This window comes from Pleurodeles waltl, chromosome 1_2, assembly GCF_031143425.1.
Source record: "Pleurodeles waltl isolate 20211129_DDA chromosome 1_2, aPleWal1.hap1.20221129, whole genome shotgun sequence".
Taxonomy (NCBI): domain Eukaryota; kingdom Metazoa; phylum Chordata; class Amphibia; order Caudata; family Salamandridae; genus Pleurodeles; species Pleurodeles waltl.
The window spans coordinates 400,661,478-400,684,618 of record NC_090437.1 but is presented as its reverse complement, the minus strand read 5'-3'; the positions used below and the strand labels follow the sequence as shown (position 1 = coordinate 400,684,618).

At 45.7% G+C, this 23,141-nt stretch overlaps 1 protein-coding gene across 1 annotated transcript in view; it reads right to left on the bottom strand.

The window, feature by feature from the left end:
• LOC138254445 (G-protein coupled receptor 54-like) overlaps positions 1 to 23,141 on the bottom strand; it is a 657,759-nt gene that overhangs the window by 279,814 nt on the left and 354,804 nt on the right. The gene's annotated exons all lie outside the window — the stretch shown is intronic.

Below are 23,141 nucleotides of genomic sequence, written 5' to 3'. Positions count from 1 at the left end.
TCCAAGACACTTAGGGCCACATGTATGTACATTAGTAATTGTGATTTCCTAATTGTGATTCAATGCGAATCACAATTAGGAAATCACATTTCCCAGTCTATTGAGTTCCATTTGTGATCACTAGTGGGTTGCAAGGAGACCTACCTAATTAATATTGATGAGTTAGATCCCAATTTGCAACTCATTGGAAACAGCAAAAAGCGCAGGGATGGTGGCTGCTGAGTAGAGCACACAACTTTGTCTGTGTTTGCTTTTAAATAAACAAACTTTTTTTTATAAATGCAGCCCGCTTTCCTTAAAGAAAACTTGAATATGTTTTAAAATGATGAATTAAATGTTTGTTTCATTTTTCAAGAGTAGGTAGTGGTCCATAGGACCTCTGCCTGTGCTTAAAAAACATTTTTTGCATGCATTCACAAAGGGGAGGAGGTCCCTTAGGGAACCCTTCCCATTTACAAATGGGTTACTACCATATTGAATTTGCTGATAAAAAGTGAATTTTTTGCAATCACATTTTTGTCGAAAAACATTCATACATACCACTGCAAGTCACTATTTGGAAGGGATGTTCTTGACCCGCCCCTTCCTAATACAAAATAGCTAACCCATTTTACAATTTGGTAATAGGTTACAAATCACAAAATAAGGTTTGGCACATCCGAAAATGCTTTTTTTCTGGTCGCAAACGCACACCCTGAACAAAGCTTTCAATTTCTGGCCCTAAGACATCACTAGAATCTAGCATTGATGCTATCTCTCAGGATGTCAGCCTACTCTGTGCAGACCACCGTAAGCTGATGGACCAAGTGAACGAGACAGAATCCACTCTAACTACCTTATGGCCCACGGTGAAGGAACTGCAGTAACAGATGAAGCACCAAAGTACTGAAGTGGCTGTCTTACACCGCAGATCAGAGGATGCCAAAGGAAGATCTTACAAAAAACATTTGCCTACTGGGGGTTTCAGCAGCAGGTGGAGGGCCCATTCACATTCTTTGTGTAACAGTGGATGACAGGCATGGTATTGGTCGGCAGACTCCTGATCTGGTGTTGCCCCAGTTCCAAGCAAATGGCCCCCGACAGTATGAGGGGTCCTCCATCACTGAGTAGCCTGACTTAACAGTGCAGGCACAAAGGCTTTGAGACTCTTATGTCAATGCCAAACGGAAACTCCTGGAACTGAACTACAAATATGCACTGTTGTTTCCAGCAAAACTGCGAGTAGAGGACGGCAAAACAACTCATATTTTCTCTACCCTGGAGGATGTCAGGATCTGGCACAATGCTAAGAGCTCAGCTTATGTGTCTCCAGGATAAGCCAGCTATGGAGAGTGGCTGACACCTTGTCCCCACTGCTGAATGCATAGGATCACCAAAACCAAGCCCTCACAAGACCAAATATCAAATAGTTAAGCCAGAGCGGTGTTGGAGGGCTTGTAACTTAGCTCAAACTCATTGCTCCACTATGAGATGACATCCACTCAGAGTCTGGCTCTGACTCAGGGGGCTCTCGGTCCTCACTGACCACATCGTGTCTGGGACCTGTGATCATCCCTAGATCTGCAGACAATTTGTGTCACTTTGCTACCTAAGGTGGGTGCTTGGATACCAGCAGCCTCAATACGGGGCTATAGCAACTCGCTGCTGCGGTACGCCACTGAAATTTGTGTCCGCTCTATGGTCACATCTTTGTACTGGGCTTATGACGTGGCTCTGCTTGATCACGGCCCTCCATGCTACATAGAGACTCCAATGGGAACATGTTTTGCCAATTACATTGGAACTTTTATATCTGTTTGATGTTTGGGGCATGTGGCCGGGGACTTATCAGTCACCTTATCAGGGAGGAGTTACCAATTGTTTTATTATTTATGTTCTTTTGCATTTGTTTATGGGAAACCTCAGCACACAGTTGAACACTCTTGCGGCAACCACACACCGCGGGACACACCATGGTGGCCAGTGGTGGGCAGAGGGACCCAGGGGACACTCATCCTCTCTAGACACAGCCGGCTGGTCCACACATACACATAACGGCATGCATCACGGCTACCCCCATTGACAGAAGATTCCTGTGTATAACGTGATGACCGGGAAGGTGCACAGCATGGCTATGCCTGTTAAACAGTACCACACACATGCCTGTCTTAAATGTCGCCACACACATATTGCCTTTCTTCAGGGAACACAACTTATTGCCACAGAACCTATTAAGGTGCACACAAAATGGGGAGGTCAAGTGTATGGTACAACCTCGTCAGCATATGCTTGGGGTGTTCCAATATGTATAGTCCCTGGGGTCCCCAACATCGTGGTTGGGCACACAGTTGGCAGTGGGGTAAGGTATGTCATCACGGAGGGACACTTGGAGGGAACTCCATTGCCCATGGTGGGGTTCTAGGCGTCAAACTCTAACCAATCTGTATTTTTCGACACCCTCAACCCAGACCTCTTTAGGGACCCTCAGGTGCCTGGTTATGGAGAGGCTTCAATTGTGTGCCTGATGTGGATAAGGACTGTTCCATTACCCCTTTGCACAATGCTTCTTGTCGTAAGATGGCACCACACTTCCAGACTTGGTTGTAGCACAAGAGACTTCATGATGCCTGGCCAATGGACCACTCAACGACTCAGCAGTATTTATTTTACTCCATCGTTTATAACATCCACACACACCTGGACTTAGTTCTATGTACAGAAGGGTTGTGGGCACAGATTGTTAGATATGAATATCTGGCCCGCACGCTTGCTAACCATTGCCCGTTACAGGTGTCACTCCAGCGGGAAAGAACGTGCCCCAATATTCCTGCCTGGCGACTACAGCCAGACGCTCTGCTTGATCCCCCGGTTCAAAAAGACTTATCAACATGCATTTCCCATTACTTTGAACATAATAATGGCACCAACCTGACCTGGGCAACTGAATGGGACACTCATAAGGTGGTGGTAAGGGGTCACTGCATGCCAGCCACATGGGGCGTTCATCGTGTACTTGATGGCAAATTGATGTTCCTAGAAAGGAACTTGCATCAGTTAGAGAAGAAGGTATCCATCCGTGAGGCAGAGACTAACTGACTACTATCACCCGCCTACCTGCATGACATCACATACGCCCACCCCACCCTCACTCCCATCACTCCACCACCTCCCACACAGCCCACCATCACAACCCACTCATCCCAAGGCCAAGCTCAGGATGCACCACCAATGCATGGACACCACTCACAGCCCTGCAAGGACACCAATCACTAAAACATGCACACTAGAGAATCACCCAGTCCACCACATAACAACCCACACAAGGAAAAGCTGCCAGGGAATAACAACCATAGAGAGCAACCCACCCATGCACAATATGTCACACACAGAAATAATAACACTGCATATACATCCCCACAGGTATCCCAGCCAATGTCACCGGAGGAGAGGTGCCAGCAACATCCAGTCCCCCCACAGAAGAGGCCCACAGTGATCACAGCAACTCTGCTCTCCTGCATCTGGATGACCAACCTGGCCCATCGGGGACCTCCGGGCAGTCGGTTACCCAGGCCCAGTCCAACACACCACCACAGAGCCTCCCCCCTCAGGAAACACCACCACAGCACCCACCCAGCATGCCCATACCTCTGTCCCCAGGAGATGCCAATCAGCAGTGTGTCCACTACTACAGGGACCCCAGGGCAACGCCCATACCCAAGATAATCAGTGACATGGGGTCAGTGGCAGTTGGCACACCGTTCAGGGGACAGAGGCACAGGACAACAGAGAAGCTAGGAAGACTGCTGTGCCAGGGGGAGGACAGGCCCAGGGAACCGACTCTCCATGATGCAATCACCATGAGCATATCAACATTCCTAGGATACACTGGACCAGATCATGGAGTTGCAGGAGAACATGCGGCTGCACAGTACCAGCGGATCAAGGAGGATTCGAAGTCCATTAAAACCACCCTGGTCTCCATTGCAGATATGGCCAACATTATGAGGGAGGCCTTCACACACCAGCGGGCCCCTGCCACTAGCTACAACTACTGAACAGCCCTCCACCTACGCTGCTGCTAGTGGACAGGAGGCCCTGCTGGACTTACAGGCCACCAGCACCCCTGCAGAAAGAGATCCACCCCACAAATGTTCCCTGCGATCCAGGCAGAAGCCAGAGACTATTGCCAAGACCCCCGGCCAGGAAATTAGACTCTCCTGAATGTCAGCCTTGTTTCCCACTCTGTCACCCTGTCCACCTTGAACTGCCATTGCTCCCCTTCTTATGCCCCCTTGGACAATGTACCTGTGCTACCAATAGACTGCACTCTACCCTGGACTTTCCTCCATCATCACCCCAGCCCATTGCACTTCCCACTTTTCTTCAGAGCACTGCAATAAACACACTGAAAAAATACAAGTATGGAGTGTGTCAAATGATTTAAGTACGTATTCGTTTAACAAGGTTTAAACATTGCAATTCAACTGTACAGTAATGCATACATAGGAAAGACCTGTAGTTGGCTGCAGTGAACACACCAGGATCAATAGTGGGGCACCAACATCTGCAAAAAGAGTTGCCAAAGGGTAACAGTGAGTAGGCATAGACATGGGAATTCACAGCCTGCCAGTGACAATGTCAAACACAAAACTGTCACTGAAATGTGAAGTTAAACTGTCTTACCTGTGTGTCATTGGAAGTATTGACGTATCACTGCAGTAACGTTGTCCTCATCCTCATCCTCTGCCTCCTCATCTTTCTGTCCACAGGGTCCACTGCTGCCACACGGCCATCTCCAGCCTACTCCTCCTGCAGAAAAGTCACATGGCGTCTCAAGGCAAGGTTGTGCAACATGCAGCATACCACAATTATCTGGCAGACCTTCTTGAGTGAGTAGCACAGGGATCCACCTGTTAGATAAAGGCACCAAAACCTGGCCTTCAGGAGGCAGAAGGTACGATCTATTATCCTTCTTGTTCGTCCATGTGCCTGATTATAACGTTCCTCTGCCCTTGTCCTGGGATTCCTCACAGGGGTCAGTAGCCATGAGAGGTTGGGGTAACCAGAGTCACCTGCAAATATTGAGGGACAACTGTCAGCCACACACAATGCCAAATGGTCCACACCATACCTATACACCAACATATGCTGGGTGGGAACCAGTGCTCCCCTATTAGCCACACCCTGTGCCTCTGGAGTTGGGCCATCACATTAGGGATGCTGCTATTCCTCAGGATAAAAGCATCATGCACTGAGCCTGGATACTTAGCATTGACATGGGAGATGTACTGGTCCGCCAAACACACCATCTGCACATTCATTGAGTGAAAACTTTTGCGATTTCTGAAGACCTGTTCATTCTAACGGGGGGCAAATGCAATATGTGTTCCATCAATCGCCCCAATGATGTTGGGGATATGTCCCATTGCATAGAAGTCAGCCTTCACTGTGGCAAAATCCTCCACTTGGGGGAAAACAATGTAGCTGCACTTGTGTTTAATCAGGGCAGACCACACTCCTGTCAGCACTATTGAGAACATTGGCTGTGACATTCCTGCTGCCAAGCCCACTGTCACGTGGGAAGAACCAGTTACCAGGAAATGGAGCACTGATAGCACTTGCACAAGAGGGGGGATCCCAGTGGGGTGACGGATAGCAGATATCGGGTCAGGCTCCAATTGGGCAATTGTGATTGTGGCCCTGTCAAGTCTGTAGGTGAGTATAATGTGCTTGTCGTCCATTGATGCCAAGTCCACCAGGGGTCTGTACATGGGGGGATGTCTCCATCTCCTATTCATTGGCAGTGGTTGCAATCTATAGGGCAAAAGAGTGAGGGGCCAGTCATAATCTGTACATTGTAGCCACTACAGTTAGGATCCATGGTCACCCCCCCCTTGAAATGGCATCCGCCTGTCCTGTATAGAGGGACAGGTGGAAGTGGGGTTATTCCGCTGACGTTGTGCGCCGTTGCGGGAGGCTGTTGGGAACCGCCGTGCAACTCCTCATTGGTTATTATTGGGCCCTATGGGGTAAAGTGATCAATGGTGATGGACACCTGTGGTGATGGTATGCACCGCTGCAGACGTGACCGCCATTTTCTATCTGTTCACTCACTTGCTACCTGACCTTCAAAAGGTGAGGATCTACACTGCATGTGCTGCTGGGACCTGTGTCTGGAACCTACCATGGCCCGTGTGACTGGGAAAAGGGCCCCTGCCTTCACCTCAGCAGAGTCGGAGCAACTGGTGGATGGGGTCCTACCCCAGTACGGACTGCTGTATGGACCTCCAGACCAACAGGTCAGTACACTGCGAGCATGATGCATGGGCCATGAATGCATGAAGTGGTGTGCGTGAAGGCCTCGTGTGGGGGGGGGGTTGGTGGATGGGCCCAGGGCAGCGTGCAGCATGTATGCTGGGCCATGTCTGTGCTTAAGGGGATGGGAGGGCTATGGTGGGCCATGGGTGTAACAGGCAGGATGGTCTGACTAATACCTTTCCCTGTGTATATTTCCTCTGCAGATCAGCGCCCATCAAAAGAAGGATATATGGCATGCCATCGCCAAGGACATGCTGACCCTGGGGGTCTACAGCAGGCGGAGCACCCACTGTTTGAAACGGTGGGAGGACCTAAAAACGCTGGGCATGGAAGACGGTGGAGGCCCAGCTGGGGATGGCCTCCCTATGAGGGAGGGGTGCAAGTCGAACCCTGGCCCCCCTGATGGCCCGCATACTGGTGGTGGCCTATCCGGAGCTGGATGGGTGCTTGGGGGCATCACAGCAGCAACAAGAGGGTCAGTACAGTGCCCATTATTACTACTTACGCCTGGTGGGGTGGTATCCGGTTGGGGGAAGTGTGCCTGTGGGTGCCCCTAGGCCAAGGCTGACATTGGAGTGTAGGTCCCATGTTGGGCAGGGTTCTGATGTGATATTCCTCCAACCTAGCTAGTACTCATCCACTACTGGGCAGGGGTGTGTGGGTCCCAGGTATGCTCTAGTGGGCGGTATGTGTCCATCCCCATGCCTTGGTGACTAGCATTGTTACTGGTAGTGCCATGCATAGTACGTAGGGCTGTTCCCTGTGTGTAAGGGTGCTGTCTACACCAACGGTAGTGTTGGTGCAGCCATTGACCAAGTGTATCCTTTGTCTCTCTCTCCCCTTTCTTGTTTTGTCATCCTGTCCTTATGTGCATTAGCATCATCTGGCGGAAGAGCAGAGGCACCGGGGATGGAGGGAGCTGCATCCCACAGGACCTAGAAGGCAGGGTCCACCGTCGGTGAGGGCACCAGTGGGATGGAGAGCGAGGGGAGCACCACGGCAGAGACAGGAGGGGACAGTTCGGACACGGATACCTCCTCCGATGGAAGCTCCCTGGCGGTGACGGACACCTCTGTGCCCACCCCACCTACAGGTACAGCCGCCACCCCCTGTTCCAGCACTGCCCTCACAGCAGCCCCTCAGCGAGTAGCCCGTGCCCGCTCACCCAGGAGGGTCGGCATCTTCTTCGCCCCAGGCACCTCAAGCCCTGCCCAGTTAGCCCTGCTGCCCTGACTGAGGAGGCTATTGACCTCCTGCGATCCATCTCTGTTGGGCAGTCAACCGCTGTGAATGCCATCCAGGGACTGGCAGCCCAAATGCAACACACCAATGCATTTCTGGAGGGCATTCACACTGGCTTGGCGGCCCAACAAAGATCAATCCAGGCTCTGGCGTCCTTTCTGATGGCAGCCATTGTCCCTGTTTCTACCCTTCATCTTCCTCTACCCAATCCCATTCTCCTCAACCCCAACCTAACCGAAGCACACAGGCAGACGAGCATGCACATAGGACAACACACAAGAGTGGCATAGGCAAACACAGGCATCATCCCACAGGCACTCACACAAACACCATCCAGATGCAGACATACCAACATCCACTGCCTCCACTGTGTCCCCCTCCTCCTCCTCCTCCCCTCCCTCCCAGTTCCATCTACACTCACACCTGCATGCACTACATCCTCATCCACTACCCCCATCACCAGCACACCTATCAGAACACACACCTCACTGGCAGTCATCACCCCAACATCCATGCACACATCCCCTGTGCCCTCTCCCACTGCGTCTGTCACCCCCCTCCCAAAGTACACAAATGCAAGCACTCAGACACCCAACAGCCATCCAGCCCATGCATCTGCACCCAAACACAGCAAACAGACACCTCCTACAACCTCTCCCTCTTCCTCCACTCCCAGGCCTTTTCCCTTTTCCCGTCCCAATGTCCCTAAGAAGCTTTTCCTCTCCACCATTGACCCCTTCCCTACTCCTCCCCCCGTCCTTCATGTCTGGCCAGGGTGTGGAAAACCCAGGCAAGCACCTCAGCCACCCAGTCCACGGGCCAGTAGTGTCCACAGCAACTCATGTTGGGAAGGGATCCTGGGCACCAGCCAGCCACACGGAAAGAGTGCCTGTCCCAAGTGCTGCCAGGAAGGGCAAGGTGCCACCCTTGCTGCTACCATGAAGGTAAAGGTGCCACCACCAGCTGCTTCCAAGAGGAGTAAGGAGCCATCCCCAGCTGCTGCCAAGAGGAGCAAGGAGCCATCCCTAGCTGCTGCCAGGAAGGGCAAGAGGCCGGCACCCGCAGGCAGAAAGGACAAGGGGCCTGGTGTTGGGACTCAGTCGGAGCTCCCACCACCAACCATGGTGGTGCAGCCGTCTGAGGCTGCAAGGGATGGGCAGGAGCTTCCCCCCACACCCACTACCACCAGCAGCAGCACCACCAGCAGCACGACCACCAGCAGTGGGCAGCCGTCCAAGGCTGCAAGGGATGGGCAGGAGCTTCCCCCCACCACCAGCGGCAACATCACCATCACCACCACTGAGCAGCCGTCACCACAGGCGAACAGTGTGTAGTCCTGCGTCCATGGGCTGTTGTGCCCCTGCAAATCCTGTGGGATTGACACCCAACTTAGAGACTGTGACCTTGCACTCCCCAAGACCTCCATCACAGGGCACGATACCCCTTCCAGAACCAGTGGAGAAGCCATCCACTCACCCCATGCTCCCAGGATGAAGATCACAGGGCACGATGCCCCCTCCAGAACCAGTGGAGGTGCCATCCACTCACCCCCATCCTCCCCAGGAAGAAGATCACAGGGCACGATGCCCCCGTCAGAACCAGTGGAAAAGTCATCCACACACCCCATCCTCCTCAGGGTGAAGATCACAGGGCACGATGCCCCCTCCAGCACCAGTGGACAAGTCACTCAGAGCATGTTGGCAAGTCACCCACTCAAGAGACTGTGGCCTTGCACTCCCCAGGACCAAGCACAGGGCATGCTGCCCCCTCCAGAGCCAGTCGGCAAGTCACCCACTTGAGAGACTGTGGCCTTGCACTCCCCAGGACAAAGCAGTGGGCAAATCACCCACTTGAGAGACTGTGGCCTTGCACTCCCCAGGACCAAGCACAGGGCATGATGCCCCCTCCAGAGCATGTGGGCAAGTCACCCACTTGAGAGACTGTGGCCTTGCACTCCCCAGGACCAAGCACAGGGCATGTTGCCCCCTCCAGAGCCAGTGGACAAGTCACCCACTTGAGAGACCGTGGCCTTGCACTCCCCAGGACAAAGCAGTGGGCAAATCACTCACTTGAGAGACTGTGGCCTTACACTCCCCAGGACCAAGCATGGGGCATGTTGCCCCCTCCAGAGCCAGTGGGCAAGTCACCCACTTGAGAGACTGTGGCCTTGCACTCCCCAGGACAAAGCAGTGGGCAAATCACCCACTTGAGAGACTGTGGCCTTGCACTCTCCAGGACCAAGCACAGGGCTTGTTGCCCCCTCCAGGACCAGTGTTGTTGTTTCATCTGCCGGCTAAGGTGCCCCCTGTTCCCCGTCCCCTTAGGTGCCTGCCTATTTTCAAACTGATGCCCGTGCAGTGTTCTCTCCGTGTTGTTGCAGGAGTCAAGTGGGTCTTTGGACTTTGTGATGTGGCCCTGTGGCCCACGAACATTGAGGACTGGGCAGTGTCCCTTGATTTGTAAATATGTATATACTTTTAGATTGGATGCACTTTTACTACTATATTTATCTTATTACACTCACTTTTATCTATTTGTGTTGTCCTTGCATTTTTCCAGAGGGGGATGGGGCGTATATGTTATGTTACTGCATCTGCTTGTGTATGGTGTTGGGGGTGGGGGTGTTGCGTATTGCATGTGTGTGTCACTCTCTTTTTCCTCCCCCTCCCCTGTGTGCTAGGCGGCTGTCCTCACCATGGTCGTCTTCACCCTCGTTGGTATTCGTGGTGGAGCAGGACGTAGAACAGCATTGGGAATATATACTGTTCAGGCTCCATGACGGCGTGGTTCTTCCCTGTGTCTCCAAAGGTGAGTCGTCTCCCTTCTGTGCAGTGTTTCCGCCAAGCCTTTGATGCCCGGAAAAGGTGGCAGATTGCAGGGTCTTAATACAGTGGGCGGACATTGACTTCCGCCTGGCTGTAGATGGCTACCGCCGTGGTGCCTGTTGATTCCACCCTGGCGGTCGTTGTGTTAAAGTGTCTGTCTGTCTGAGCTCTTTCTGCTATGGTCATAATTTGGCAGTATATACCGCCACCCTGTTGGCGGTATTACCGCCACTTTATCACCGACCACCAGGGTTGTAATGAGGGCCAGAGTGTCCTCTAGACCCAAGGCACATGCAATACATTTACGTCATATTCCTTGAGCTTCAACAAATAATTTACAATTATTTGTTCTAAATTATGAAGATAGGCTAAGACACATGGAACAGTTGATATTACATGCTGTTTAAACCTTTATATGTTCTGTGCTCTATAATTATATGCTATAGCTAAATGTAATAATACTACAGGTGACATATCCACCATTTGTTCCACAAACAGGCCCAGGATCATGAAATGACATGGAAATTGATGTGTTAACACTTATGTTATTCCCCTTTCCACAGAGACCCAGGTGGGATAACTGGCAATCCTGTGATAATACTGAAGCCCAGAAATACCAATACCAAAGTTATCTGTGATAGTGAGTAGAGTATTACCCCACTGCAATTGGTGCGGTAATCAAAATAAGGGCCGTATAGGGAGGTGTAGTCAAAGGGGCAATTAGGATCACAGAAATGGTTACATAATTCTTGCAGTACCCAATGATTCTCAGAAGAGCTCTCACCTCCATTTGAATTGTGGGAACCTCCCAGTTCTGCATAGTCTGGAGAAGGTCTTGAGAAGTTGGATTTTTCAACTTCCATCTAGTTCTTGTCTTTATATCAGCTGGAACAGTACAAATCAGTGTCATACTCATAATCCAAACAGATATAATCCAGTCTATTCAGTACATGGCTTATCAAACAATTTACTATTGGGGGGAGTTTTTTATGTCAAAAGGCATAACCTTGAATTGCAGATTAAATCTGAGGTGGATAAGGCAGTAAAGGCTGGGAATAAGGCTGAAGACAAGTTTTCGGTCCTGACCAGTAAAATTAAATTGGTGGTTAGGGGGACTTTTGCCTTGATGCTGTCCTATATCTACTCTTGTGTTTGTGTATTTTTCTTTCTTTATATAAATGTTGCCCTCTGTGATGATTTCATGGGTGCATAACAATAGTAAAACCCTTGTCATTTTTCTAATCCACACAGATTCACAGATTGAAGTCAGTGCCTGGTTAACTAAACCTTTAACTGTTAAAGAGGAAGGTGCTTTAACACCAAAGGTGTGATCTTAAAATGCAACTGCTGTCTGCCACCAGATTGATGGGGATCATAAAGAGGTGGTGAGTAAAATCCAGCAGCAATGTCCTACACTTTTCCTGCTAAGCAATTCTCAGTTCAGACGGTGGGTCATCATTTCCTAATCCTTCAAGCAGGCTGTGGAAGGGCTTGGTATCATTATTTTCCTGTTGAGAAACTACACGTTTTTTGCCATACTTATTCCACACAAAGTGAAATGACCTTTGATGGAGTGTGGCATCTCCCTGTGGGTAAAAACTAAACTAAACAAGGTATATGAATATCACACTTTTTCTTCCAGGAATGGTCCAAGACACAGTCATATACTTCGGTTCTTTGAAAGGCTCCACCAGATTTATGGTTTGAGGTTGCACAGTGTGGAGAACAAAGTTATCACTCCACCATTCTTTTACATGGCCTTCATGTTGGTGGACACAGAGTTACATATTCAATAGGAGATCTTGATAGGAGGCAAACAATGCTGCTCATTGCCCTCTCAATGGGGACTTCAGACACTGGCAGTGCTATAAGGAAGAATGTGTATGCCTCTTGGCTTGCCATCCAGCTATCATGTCGTCCAGCTCTACTTAATCCTCTCTGTATCTAGGCCCCTTCCAGGCCAGCTGAATAAATGATACAACCATTCCTTTGCTACCTCATGGCCCAATTGCAACAGAAACTCACTGTGGCAGTGGGGGACATCTTGCATCCAGCTGGCAAATGATTCAGGATGGTACAGTGGTCCTTTTTCCAATGCATCTTGAAACACTCAGGAGCTTCACCATCAAGCTAAGCATTCAAATTTGCACATAGTGCCTCAACAGCTGAACTTCACAGAACTCTACTGCACTAGGATCTCTAGTAGTCAACATGTTTTTAGGACTGTGCTTTCATGGCTGCAGCATCTTGATTACTGGAGAAAACTCACCCAATTGCAGGTGATCCTGGAGGTTTCACTGATGATCTAGCTGATCCAGGCCTACAGCAGGATAGCATTACAATCTTTAATAATGTTCTGTTGGTAAGGAATCTTCTCTTCTTCTTCTCCCAGGTCAGCAGTGTGGGAATGAGTTATTACTGTGTCCACCAATCTCAATCATGCTGAGGTTCTCCCACACGCCCACCTTGAATATCTCCAATTGCTCTTCTACCTGCAATTCTATCTAACAAACTGGTTAATAGAAAATGTGTGTGGGGATTGCGTCTTTTGCAGCTGCTGTGAGCTTCTCAATATATTTATTAGAATACACAAATGGCTGCTGTTTTGGATACAGAATCCCACCATAGAAAAGTAACCAACTGATTATCCAAATATACTTTATGGTGGTGCTCCACAGACAGGGCCGGTTCCAGGATTTGTGGGGCTACGGGCAGAATAGGAACATGAGAGGCCCCTGTAAGATGTTACATTACAGGAAGTGACATCAATTGACCATTCATTTACTGGCATTGTTGAAGTAGCTTGGCAAGAAGCTGCTTACTTAGTATGACTATTGCTAAAAATATACATATTAAGCCTAATGAAATACATACATATATTTAAATCTGTATTAAGTGGAAATACAATACAATACATTATTAAAACTGGGTTAAAAATCTAGTCCTAGGTTTTGCAAAAAACAATGTGTTCACTAATTGTTTCCTGATGAGTGGGTGAGTGGGGGTTAACTGAGGGTGATTCTCCTTTACCCTGACTAGAGTGAGGGTCCTTGCTTGGACAGGGGGTAACCTGACTGCTAACCAAGACCCCATTTCTAACAGTTAAGCATAACTAAAAAAAGATTCCTAAGAAAGGAACCCAATGGAATAAAAGAAAGCTAAAGACACGAAGGGCTGGGAATCAATTATATGAGAGGTACTTCCCCATACTTCCTAATCCTATCTGTATGCCACCATGATTGGATCACCAAAGAGATACCAGAGGCCATGCTTTACATAGTGTGTTTCTTCACAAAAGAGCAATAGATATGTCATTGAGTGTCTGGGTATACCTTTATATATTAGAACAGTGGTTCACCTGGAGCACAAAAGAGCAATAGATATGTCAGTGAGCGCCTGGGTATACATTTATATATTAGAACAGTGGTTCATCTGTAGCTCATTTAAATTATATTAACATTTGGTGTTAGAGTCAATAACTCTGCACAATTAATGTGCAGAAATGATATGCTGTCTTGCCCTGAAGACTCGTAAATAACAGATTTATTACATATGAACAAAAGGGGAAAAGTTAATGCTTATTTACATAATGTTATCCACAAACCATGCAAATACATACTAAGTAAGATAAGGAGTTCATTGTGTCCACAATGATCACACACAAAAGAAGAATGAATGAGAATGAAATAAATTAATATTGTGTGCTTACACAAAGCAGACAACTTTGGCCTTATTTATTAACAAAGGCTTTTATTTGCCTAGTGCTTGAATAGAGGCATACAATCATCATGTTTGTGTGCAGCATTAATTCAACAATGTTTCAAACCTTGCTTGAAATATTGAGGTCGGACAGGCAAACTGTAGGTCTCTTTAATTATAGAGTGGCCACATGCTCAATTCATGGTCAATGGAAGAACTATTAATGTTATTAGGCCAGTGTATCACCAAGGATCAGTCTAATAAATTGTATTACTTACTCACTAGGTCATGTAGTAAATGACCTACGAAGTAGATATGTCACACGAGTCTTGCTATGGCCAGCACTCTGTGTGTGGTGTTAGTGGTATGAGTGAATCAGAACTTTGTGAGTGGCCTATGCAAATAAGGCCAGCATTGCACATTTGACAGTGTCATGCCAAAGGACTATTTATAGGGGCTGGTGCAAAAGGGCATGGGCCATGGTGAGATAGAGAAACTTTCAGAACTCCCATCACAATTGGACCAGTCAGGCAGGGAAACAATGTAAACCATCACTGTCTCTAGAAGTGAATTCTCAAATTATGCCTTACATAGAGGCCAGTAGAGACTTGTACCGCACCCGTATTTTACTGAGATCAAGTAGAGGTTCTCTGCCTAAATCATAGAAGCACTATTTAGGTGGGAGCTGACTGTAGATTCACACCCCATTGTATGTGCAACGTCAGTTCTAATACTCACTTTTCTTCAGTCAGTTGATAGTGTCTTGGGCTGTACCTGCTCTGGCCCATGGGCTCTTTCAAATTGTGAGGGCTCCAAATACCAGGAGATAAGGGTGTGTGTGTATTTGCCACTGCAATATGAAGGAATGATTAAGTGAGTATTATGTGTGATGAGATATTGATCCATAGTTTGGCAAGGAATGCCTTATGTGCTTTTTTTAGTTTCTTGGTTTCAACACTGGTGATGCTGTAATTTCTTGTACAGTCTTTACCACTTTGCCTTCTCAGCTAGGTATCCTGATATCCTGGTACCATGGTGCTGTGTTTATTCCTGGTTTGTACTTGATGCTGCAGGTTTTGAAAAGGTATGTGCCTAGTGGGGTACACATTGTAGGTCTGTCAGGGTTAATGTGATATGGTTGATTTTCATGCTATTTGATGAATCGGAAAGTTGCATATAAGACATTCCTCAATAGGTATAAGGGTAGAGTTGGAATATTCAACAAGACAGCCATTGCAATCTTCCTTTTTAGAAAAGATATGGGCTTTTACCATCATCATGTTTAGAAAAGAACTAACTTGTGTTCTGAAATCCATGTTCTCCAGGTATGGTTTTACTCTGTGTAGAAGAGTAAGTTGGATCCAGTCTCTCTGGGTTTTCTTGTTGATGTGACCATTAAAGGAGGTATCACTGCCAATGATGGTTATAAGTTACTTTGTGCTTGTGGAGAGTTGATGTGTGAATCTGTCTAGCTTTGCATCAGAGAGAAACAACTGGGAATATGCTTTTTAGATGATTTTATGTTGAACTTAATTTCCAAGGTAAGAAAAAGGCATGAAAGTTTCTGACTTAGAACGTTTTCTTAATAAATCATAAGGCTTTCTTTATTGCTGTCAGTGTTTTAGTTTACAGTGCTTTAAAGGGTGCAGCTTTGGAGTGAATAGTAGGGGTGGGCAGAGTTGACAGAATTACACTCCCCGGAATTCCGCAGAGTTGGTTAATAACTCAGTGGAATTCCATGGAGGTGGTGTTCCGAGAGCTGTGGAGTGGACCTAAATATGCCCTATCCCGGATAAGCTACGCAGGGTCAGGCCTGGTTAGGCTCGGCCCTGCTTAGCACTTCTGAGGTTGGCTGCATTCAGGACAGGGCCATAGGCAGCAAAAGCTGCCATTTCAGGCCCCTTGTGCACCAGCCTGCCCCATGTGCAGTCAGTGCACACAGGGCAGGCCGGTGCACAAGAGGCCTGAAACAGCAGCTTTTTCTGCCTATGGCCCTGGTCTGAATTCACATCACAGCCCACACCTAGTGAATAGCAAATCGGGCAAGTCTTGGGTAAGGCTGGGGTAGAGATTACTGTGGAGCATCTATGAAAAACAATGTTAGCGTTGATTTGGGTGAGACTGAATCGGGGTTATTCACAGAAATAACTTTCCATTATGAGTAATTTATACCTGTAATTTGCTTTTTACACTTTTGAGTACAATTGCTACTTTTGCATATTCATAAATTCCAAGTGTAAATGTACTCGAGAAGTGTAGACATATTTTTCTCCACGGCTTAAAAAAGCATGTGGAACTAAATTTACAAGTGTAAGTTCTATTGCCAAAAACAACAGTAGTAAATCCAGCACCACACAAATAATGATAAAATAAATTAAGGGGCATATTTATACTCTGTTTGCGCCGAATGTGCGTCAAAACTTTGAAGAACATTCGGTGCAAACCGTGCACCATATTTAAACTTTGACGCTGGAGCTCACGGACGTCAAAATTCCTCCGTGTGCGTTATTTTTTGGATGCGGGAAACTGCCTTGCGTTAATGACATGCAAGGTAGGCGTTCCCGCCCCAAAAATTACTTTAAGGCCTGTGCACCTTATTTATACTCCTGCGCCATTTTGACGCACAGGAGGGGGCGGACCTTAAAAAATGGCGCACAGCCTGATGTGTGCCGTTTTTTAACACCTGGGTGAGGGCAGACGTTAAGGGACCTGTGGGCTCACTTCCATGGTCTCTGACCATGGAAGGATTCCAGAGGTGCCCTTCCCTGCCCCCAGGGACACCCCCATCCCAGGTAATTACAGGTAAGTATTTTTTTACATTTTTTTAAAGTGGCAGAGGGGGGCCTAATTTGGGCCCCCCTACATGCCACTGTGCCCAATGGCCATGCCCAGGGGACAGAAGTCCCCTGGGCATGACCATTGGGCAAGGGGGCATGACTCCATTTCAATGGGGGTTGTGCGTCAAAAATGGCGCAAGTCCGGTTTGAGGCATGATTTTTGCACCATTTTTTGACGCACAACCCCCATTTCCCCCGGCTAATGTAATTTCTTAAATAAGGCACACGCATGGCGCGTAGGAATGGCATTAGCCAGCGGTAAGATTTTTTGCGCAAACCAGCGCCAGCGCTGGTTTGCGTCAAAAAGTATAAATTGGGCCTAAATGCTTTAATATACTTTAATATATCATTTAAATGTAATGTAATGTTACATAAAATATGAACATAAAATATTTATCACTTAATTATGAAATAGTTTAACAACCCCCTTTGAATTGATAAAATAATGTAACTTTATTTTTATAAAAATATATTTGAACTATGTTTAATTAATTCTATACCTAATGTTTGATAATTATAATGCATAGGAAAACTATTTTGTTTACTCTATGTGGGTACTTATTTTTTTATTCAAATAAGAAAACTTATTTTAATTTAATTTAAACATTTACAATTAAATAAAGACGTAATTCAATTACTGTAACATTTGTTTTTGCTCTACATTTAAGTCTCTAACTCCAATATTTCCTATGGATGAGTGTTGCAGTACCAGAAGTTGACCATGTGTGGTGCTGGACTTACTCCAGCTCTGAGCAAGAGTAATTTACTACTGCTCTTGATGTGCTTTTGGCTGTTTTAAGTTTATAAGTGCAGATTGACAACAGCAAAGGGCTTACTCCTTTGTGGGTGGATGCATGTCCCCCCCTAAGCCACTACCTACCCTCGCTTATATCCTTCCTTCCCCCAACCCCACCCCCATTCAGTAGTAGATATGCCACTTTTTTTCCATCCACTCTCACTGATCAGTTCACATTTACTACTAAAAAGTAAACTTGCATGTGTGATGATCTCCCCATAACAAACATAGGGGAGGTGAAAGTGGAAATTTGCACTCATAGGTTTGTGAATAGCATTTGGTTGTACTTTAGTACCACTACTATAGTACTACCATAGTCCTACAAAATGCAGTTTGTGAAAAGGCCCCTATATGCTTAAATAAAGTAAACTGTTTCTTTACAGGAACAGTTGCTATTTTGGATTTTGCCGGAATAAGTGAACCATAATAATTTGGCGATTCACCTAGTCCTAAATTCCACCTCCCCATTTGAGATGGGGGAACTGTTAAATTTCTGTTGCTGGAACCTCAGCTTGTTCTGTTAGACGCTGGGTTGCCAGAATGCAGTAACGCTCACAACTCTATTTAGATGGGGCTACGATAATTGTTTTCACCTTCCCAGGAGCAACTTGCTTTGAGTGATGGTCTTGGGAATGAAAATGTTGAAATGTTCATGATATCTATAAGAAATCAGGCAAGTTTGTCTATTGCTTTGAGGAAAAAAATCCTCCACTTCGGGGGCTTGTTGCAGTGAAGCAAAGGATAATCCTCGGCAGCCCCTCCATCTTGATAGCCCGAACAGAGGCCCCTAGCAGGCAGGAAGTAATCAAAAAATATGGGAAGTGGCCCTCCACCAGGTACAACAAAAATTATATTATGGCGTTTACAAGTGCACTATTATGCAGGGATGTGTGTCAAAGTGAATAGATAGAGCATGTGTTATGTTTTAGTGTGCGGACCTTGTGGATGTCAGTTGAACACTGAGTGAGAATTAACCTATTCGGTTGGTGACACATAGGCACTTGAAATCCTTTGCATATTTTACTGTTTACATCTGGCAACTTGCTGGAAATTATTTTCTTTAGCTACTCCTGCCGTAAATGTATGTTTGCATTGTTGGTATGTTGTAAATGTATATAAGCACCTTTGCTTAGATGTTGCAAAATGATAAAACAGATCTATTGTGTGGCAGGCTTCCCACTGTGTTTTCTGAAAGGCAGTGTATTACTTTCCAAAGTAGCCTGGGTGGATATCCTGAGAATCCTTTGCAAACGTGTATTTTGTATTTGTATTTTGTATTTATAAAGCGCATTTCAACCAAGGCATCGAAGCGCTAAAAAGGTAAGAGACACGTCCACGAAGTGAGAAAGAAGTCAAAAGAAGGCATTAGCGCGGAGAGAGCCATGTTTTGACTAACTTCCTAAAGACTAAAAACTTTTGTTCCTTCCTGATAGTCAAAGGTAGGTAATTCCAACATTTTGATGCAGCCACCGTAAAGGCTTTATCTCCCCATTTTGCTTTGTAGGTACGGGGAACCTGAATTCTGAAAGCTCCCACTGAGCGAAGAAGACGTTTGGGTCTATACTCAACTAGCTTAGAAGCCAAATATTTGGAGCCATTTCCATAAGCTGCTTTGTGGGTCAAACATACGGTTTTGAAAATAATGTGCTGGGCCACTGGAAGCCAGTGCAGTTTTTTTAAGCTGTCACTAGCCAAAGCTGAACGAGGGAGGTTCAGGATTGCCCTAGCAGCAGTATTTTGAATCAGCTGAAGTTTGTTTAGAGATGATTTGTCTAGATTAAGCAACAGGACATTGCAGCAGTCCAATTTGGACATCACCAAAGCCAGAGTCACTGTAATTTTCCATTCCGTTTGAAGGAAGGGAAAGACTTTCTTTAGCATTTTTAGTGTCCAAAAACTAGTTTTCACAATATGATTAGCGTGTAGTATAAAAGAGAGACAATTGTCAAAAATGATCCCTAAGTTTCTTGTAGAAGGAGTAGGAACTGGGAGAGTGCCACAGTTGCTCAGCCACCAACGAGAATTCCACAGTTCATTTCCTGATCCAAAGCAAAGTATTTCGGTTTTGTTACCATTTAAGTTAAGCCAATTAGACTTCATCCATCCATTGACTTCACGCATACATTTATTAAAACGATCAGCCACTTCCTCCCAATTTTTGTTAACTGGGATGATCAATTGGATATAGTCTGCATAGGACGTTGGTCTGAAACCATACAAACGAATCAGTTTGGCCAGAAGAGCAACATACAAATTAAACAAGGCTGAGTGATGATCCATGAGGGACACCACGAGGTAAAAGGTAAGCAGGGGATTTGAAGTCACTGCAGCTTACCGTGGTCCATCTATTTTTCAGAAAAGATTCCAATTACTTAAGAGCCTCATCTCTAATACCTGCTTGAAATAGGCAGGCTATCATAATCTGCAGAGAAATGGTGTCAAATGCGGCGGACAGGTCTAATAGGATCAGAATAGCCCCTTGCCCTAAATCGACCATTCTCCGGATTGAATCTGATGAGGTAATGAGGGCTGACTCTGTGGTGTGTGCTTTCCTGAAGCCATGTTAGGAGGCATCTAGTCCTCCTGATTCTAGTAGGAAGTTAGCTAATTCCCTTTTAATGTGTTTCTCCAAACTCTTGGCCAGAAAGGGAAGTAAGGCAATGGGACACAAGTTCTTAAGATCCTGGCTAATTCCATCTTGTTTCTTTTTCAATGGGATTATCGTAGCCTCCTTCCAAGATGCAGGATAGACTCCAGAAGTGAGGGCCTCATAAAAAAAACTGAAGCTAAGGCTGAAGAAACAAGATCAGGGGCTAATTGAATAATAGAAGGGGGGGAAGGGTCCAAGGGAGAACCTGATTTAATTTCAAACATCAACTTTGTTATTCTTTCCGGAAGAAGAGGTTGGAAGTTAGATAGTGTAAGGTGGTTCATACTAGAATCAATATGAACTATATCAGGATGGACAGCTCTCTCCTCAAAGGAATTAAAATTAGCATACATTTGTAGCATTTTGTTTTCGAAGTGCAGAGCCACTTTATTGCAGAATTCCTGTGAATTCTCCAATTCTGACAATATTGGAGGGGAAGTCAAAGCATTAATCACCTTGGAGAGTTCTCTGGGGGTGTTAGAGGCCTCTTTAATTTTTAAGGTGTAAAATTCAGATTTAGCTTTAATGCTCGCCTCTTTATAGTTTTTGAGAGCAATGTTTAATTTTTCTTTCTCAATCAAAGTAGCATTCAATTTCCATTGCCGCTCTTGTTGGCGATACTTTATTTGGAATAGCTTAAGGTCCTTTGTGAACCAAGGTTGACTGTTTTTATTTTTTTTAAAACAGTTTCCAAATAATTATATTTTTATGGACCTTAAATGTGTACGCAAGGTCATTATTGACTATATGAAAAAGGGGATACAGGAGGAACTGTCACAGTTTAGTAGAATCACCTTGCCTCTGTCCTATATTATTGACCACTTTGTAGCAGCCAGTGATTAATTACCCTCTAAATGGTTCATTAGGATTATAGCTGGCAGCCTGTCGCGGAGGCTGTGGCCTATCCACAGGTCTTCCTCAAACCCATCACTTAATTCTCACTATTTTTATTTTGACTCGAATAATATGATATGTACAGACATTCCTGGAACCAGTTTGTAATGGCATTGGAATGAAACTGACAACATGTCCGACACTACCGAACACTGCTTCAAATAAATCCTACTTTTTGAGCGTGCTTCAAATGAAAGAATAATTCATAAGCATGAGTAACAGCTACACAGCTCCTATAGCCGATTCATGACAACGCTTGCATATGCTTAGTAGCCACACCTACGTAAAAACAACAATGTTGCTCGGCTACAAATATCCTAAGGTTCACTGAATACCCACAAACACCTCCCTAGGAAATTCACCTCGGATACTCACCGCCCCACTTTCTGCTGAAATTGCCCCATTCTGGTGCAAAGTTTTAGCTACAGTGCACGGTCATTTTAGAGTATACAAAAACAATGTTCGAACATACTCAAAGTCTCTTTGATAGAATTAGTTCTATCTGGCTCAATGTGTAGATAAGTCTCGTCAAGTGTGTTCATAATTTTTCTGGGTTTCAATATGCATAATTTGGAGCATTTCCTTGTGAAAAAAATGCAGGTGGGACCATGAGCTGAATTTCAAGTTCTTCAATATATTGTGGCACTACTGACCCAATACTGTGTTTACGCATTTCATGTCTAGTTAAGTGGTGGTTGAACGAGTGGTGGTTCAACATTTTTGAAAGTACTGTGGCATAAAATCTGCCCTGAACTGCACTATGTGCTGAAAAGTCACAGTGACTAAAATGGTGGTCATGAAACGTTCCAGTACTCTCAGGGGCAAAGCCTTTCCAACCCAGGAGTGATACAGGTTAACCAGAATCAACATAGAGAATGCGATGTGAACATAATGCTTCAGTCAGCATATTTTTCCTAAAATGTGTCTAAAAAGCCATAGGTAGTACAGGCAAGTTTAGAACATCCAACGTCAAATGACATATTTACTATAGCATTTATCTATACTCGATATTTTACTACGTCATTTTTCCATTAATTCCCTTTCAGGAGAATCTAAATCACATGATGAAGGAGTGAAAAAGTAAAAAAAAGTGTACAAATATCGCAATCTGATGCAGTAAAAGATTAGTTAGATAAATTCTGCTCAAATTACAGAACCCACTTGGGTTGGTTACATCAGTTCTGCACAGTAGGGCTGCAGACAGCAGTAGTGACTATCATACAAATACTACCTTTAAATATAAACAGTGTATTTTGAAGTTCAACCATTTTGTCCCAAAACATTGATTTCTCAATTTATGTAACTACAATCATTTTGGTATCAAACACAACGTTTTCATTTTGAGAAACTAATCTAATTTTCCCAAAAAGGAAATTTAGGATTTTCATTAACAAAACTTAATATTTCTTCTGAAATTCCAGATTTCCATTTTTAAATAAATATGTTTAGGTCGCCTGCTTATCATGCTTCTCACATCTACTGCTGCCACACATGGATACTCTCTGCCTTACATGCATGTGTATCAATATGTTGAACCAAACTCAAATTAACACCACTATGCCAGGGACATAATGATGTCAGGAGTGGGCGCTATCATGTAACTGATGTCCAAAGCGTGTCAGATTATCACTATCATAAACGGTGGCCAGGGTTATGAAAGAGGTGGATGTTATCATGGCATGAATAGCCATAATAGGTTTTACCAGTAATGTACTAGGGGCAGGATTATTTCAGAATTGGGAATTATCATGTCATGGATGCCCACAAATTGAAAGGATTTTCACCATTTAACGGGGCAGCAATATACCAAGGGCAGGTCGTTGACATCAAATCACAAAGTTTGGCAAGAATTACCACCATTATGCCAGGTTCAGAACACTAACACAACTATACGCTCGCGC